Genomic DNA, 4351 nt, shown 5'->3' with positions numbered 1-4351 from the left:
ATTTCCTTTCACATGATTCTTAGAACTGCATTTTTTGCAGCGAGGGACGCGGAGGCAGTATCTCTCTTGATGAAATCCCCAGCATTTGCTGCATTGTTGTATTTTGACCTTAGGTGCCTTTCTGATCACTGGTCTTTGATATCCATATAGTTCCACTTTTGATGGCAGGTTTACTGCTGTCTCTTGCGAAAAGTGTAATATAAGAGTGGCTGTTGGGTTTCCAGGGTGTATTTTTGCCCAGCGACTCTGGACAGGCTTGATTCTGGTTTGGAGTGTGAATTCTTCTGTCATGGATTCTGCTGAGAGATGCAGAGTTCCACCACCATAGTCACTAATCTCCATGGGCAGCCCAGGAATCAGGCAGGTGATCCAATGTTCTTCCTTCTCTATCTGAGTATTGGTGAGGGTGGCTGCTAAAACATTCTTTTGGGCTAGCAGGGCCTCCATGTCTTGCAAGCTTCTAGGAATGATGGCAATGCCTGTGGGGATGGCTTGAACTGCTGTGATGGCTGCTGCCAAAGGCCCTGGGAGTTCAGCCTTCAGCTTTCTAAGAGTAGCAATTGAGCTTGCTTTGCGAGCTAGATGATCTGAAGGCAGGCGCACGAGGATTCGTGGTGTTTTTCCTTCTCTGGGGTTATTCCTAAGCAGGGGTTTCTGCAGTATGGTTGCTGGTGTTTTTGTTACATTGGTGCTGTCTGCAGCTGTCTTTGCGTAGGTAGGAGCTCTTGCATCATTTGCACCAGTGGAGCCAGCAGGCTTGATTGTGGTGGACTGCTTAGCTGTTTCTAGACTTCCATTGTACCAGTCCTTGACTAACGCCTTCACAGCGGCTCCAAGGGCCAGTGCCCTTGATAGGCCTTTTGCCTTCATGACATCTAGGTCTTCTTCAATCTGATCAAGCATATTTGCAGCCGCTAGTGCTTCTGCATGGGATTTCTGTGCCTCAGCCTCGTGGGCGGCTAGGAGATCGCTAGCCATCGGGCCACGTAGGTTGAGGTGAATTGGTGCGACATTTCTGCTCTTTGAGCTGCCTGCTGGTGTAGGGGAGCTTGGAGACTCCATGTCATTCAGTTCACATGTGCGGCGGGCGATTGGGGTGAGGAGATGGGGTCTCTTGGGTGGACGGCGTATGGGGGAGCAGATGCGCGTCAAGGCTCAGGACGCGTTCGGTGGTGTTGGGGGGCTGGGCGCGCTGGCGGCGCTGCGTCGGCACGCCATCAGGCTTGCTGCCTGAGGGGATGGGAGAGAGCTTATAGGGATGTGATCAGGATTGATTAAGATGTTTTTGTATAACGATCAGAGAGTTGTTAATGATGTTGCCGGAGCGCCTGTAGAGAATGTAACTGACTATAACTAGTTAACTAATGAACATATACTCATGTGATGTAACGTAATCCACCACCCAACGCCCGTTTACACCCAACGCCCGCCATTTCGCCATCACTATGATGAAATATTTTCAATGTTATTTCAACAACGCAATTAGATTTTAAGATGATATATTATAGGATGAAAAAATATATAGAAAATTACATATAAAAATATATAGCTAATTCAGTAAATGTTTGTTTGGCTTAATAACTCACTCAGAACATGAAATCTTGAGTGGAGGCAGATTCAGTGAGCAAGCAGTCATTAAATCAGTAGAGATTGCAATATCATCATATCCCTCTGGCAGTGGATCTGTGGGCACTCTGGCAGGGCTCTGAAAACATGATTTAGCCACTTTTTACAAAATCAAGGATTTACTTTCCTGATTAGAAAGGTGATTTTTGAATTCTTCAATCATCTTCTTATTCAATTGTGATTATAGCTGTACAGCAGCTTATTCTTCCTTTTCTTTTTGTTTCTGAGTCTTTTTCTCATTTCTAAGCTTCTTATCAATCTGCCATTGAGCAGCTCTTGCAGTTTTATTTATTTTCTTTTGTTGTTTTGTGATCTGATAAGCTGTCTCCTGCTTCATTCTCTGCTAAATGATATTTGTCTTCTTCTGTTCCTTAAGAATAGTGCATTGTAGCTTTGCATCCTTCTTATGAGCTTGCTCATTCTTTTTAGCAATCTCTAAGATTGTCAAATTCTCACAGATACTCTGCATCTTTGCTAGTGAGAGAAACTGCATCAATGATGAATTCAAGAGATATAGCAATCTCATTGCTCTGCCACACTTACAATGTCTTCTCTCTTAAGAGCTTTTTGAAGCTGTCAATTTTCTATTAAAAGAACCTCTTTATCAAGAGCAAGATTTTCCCCTGCACAGATCACCTGTGTTGTGAACCAACAGGAGACTTCCAGGGATTATTGAATAAGAATTGCAGAGAATAACCCTGGGTTCCAGGACTAACCTAAAGAGATGATCACGTGATTGATAGATTGATAGATTAGTATGACTATCTATCAGACATTACCAAGTCTACTGGGTGGTAGATTGATAGGCTGGTATGACTATCTATCAAATGTTACCAAGTCTACCGGGTGGTAGATTGGTAGGCTGGTATAACTATATATCATGAGCTATCAGATCTATCAAGAGGTTTCCATTATGTATATAAACACACTCATTACCTCTAAGATTAATAGGCCTATCTTCTTGATCATGATCAATTTTATATTCTTCATTCATCTACTCAATCTCTACTTCACTCTACTCACATTGTGTCTGTGTTTGTCTGATACATTATCACTTCTATACTTGTCATAGCTTTGACTATCTAACTTTACACTTTCTTAGGTAACTGTCTCATTCAAGCTCTATGTACACCTGACCCCATAGCCATAGCTATCATTGGTTATAAGGATTCTCTAATTGATGTTCTTACTACTCATAATAGTGACACTATCTCCTGTTCTAGTTATCAAGCTTACAGTACTCCTGTTCAGCTTAATCTTACTCTTCAGCTATAGATGAAGCTTGCTAGTGATAGAGGCTCAGTAGCACATTGATCATCTCTAATTCAAGATTACAGAGAATCCTCTGCTTAAAGGAAAGTTATTATCAAGAAGTCTGACAAAGATACAAGAATATAGTTATATCAGATAAACAAAGTAAAGAAGAATCCTGTTCTAAGAAAAAGCTAAAAAGAAAAAGTTATTAGACAATATAATATCTGAATCAATCATAGGTCAATCTACTATGACTGCTTAGCAAATGACAGAGATCAACAGGGCCTTACATGAAAAAATTCAGCAATTAGAACAAACTCTGATGAGAGGTTGACTTAAGATCAACTCACTGACATCCTTTACTGGAAAATGAAGCAAGTTAAGAGTGTTTCTAGCTTAAATGAACTTGTATCACTCAGTCAATACAGCAAGAATGACTAGTGAAGTGGACAAAGTGTTGACAGCAGCTACCTTTCCGAAAGAAGCAGCATTTGATTGATTTGAATCATGCATGTGAGCTTGATTTCATAAAACAGAACAAGAATGAGATAGTGACATCATAGTAATATTCATGAACTCTTACAAGTTTGTGAAAAAGATTAAAATCATCTTTAGAGAAGTTGATGAGAAGCATGCAGTGGCATAGAAGCTGAATCAGCTTCATCAAACTGAATTCACAGCACACTATGTATTAGAGTTTCAACAGATCAGTTCTTATCTGGACTAGGATAACAAGATATTAGCAGATCATTATTACCAGGAACTCAAAGATAGTGTAAAAGATAAGATAGCTCAAATCACTAAAAGACTTGAAGAAGTTGAAGCAATGATCAAAACAGCTGTCAAGATCAATAACTGCTTGTATGAAAGACAAATGAAAAGAAAGAAGATCACACCTCAAAATTAGAACTTTACTCACAGAAAAAAGAAAACAGATCCTTACAGATCAAGACCAATGAAATTGAATATCATATTTATGAGAAACAATCAAAGTGAAGATGAGAAAAAGAAACAATGCAAAGAAAAAAATCCTTGTTTCAAATGTGAAAAATCAGAACATTGAGCAAAACAATGCTGACAAAAGAAGAAACAACTAAGAGCTATTATAAAAGAACATGAAGAATTCAAATAGATACACTATCTAAGAGTCATGAAAAGTCATGATGAGAAAATATCAGAAAAAAATAAAATTAACAATATCAAGAAGGAAATTCCTAATTCACAAGACATAAGTTGACAAGAACACTCAGATCATGAAAATATACACTGGTTTTTTTGTACAAATGACAACTGTTTAACCCACAGAAAAGAGAAAGAAGATTACAGATATTTTTCAAAGCTAAAAAAGAGAAGATACCTACAAGCAACAAAGGCAGAAAGTGTGTGTTTATGAAAATCATGTAAGGAACAGGAGATTGAGAACCTGATCTCAGAGTTTGTGAAAAAAACAGAAAATCTACATGAGAAAGCT

Source organism: Paracoccidioides lutzii (assembly GCF_000150705.2).
Source record: "Paracoccidioides lutzii Pb01 unplaced genomic scaffold supercont2.40, whole genome shotgun sequence".
Taxonomy (NCBI): Eukaryota; Fungi; Ascomycota; class Eurotiomycetes; order Onygenales; family Ajellomycetaceae; genus Paracoccidioides; species Paracoccidioides lutzii.
Note: the sequence above shows the minus strand (reverse complement) of the source record.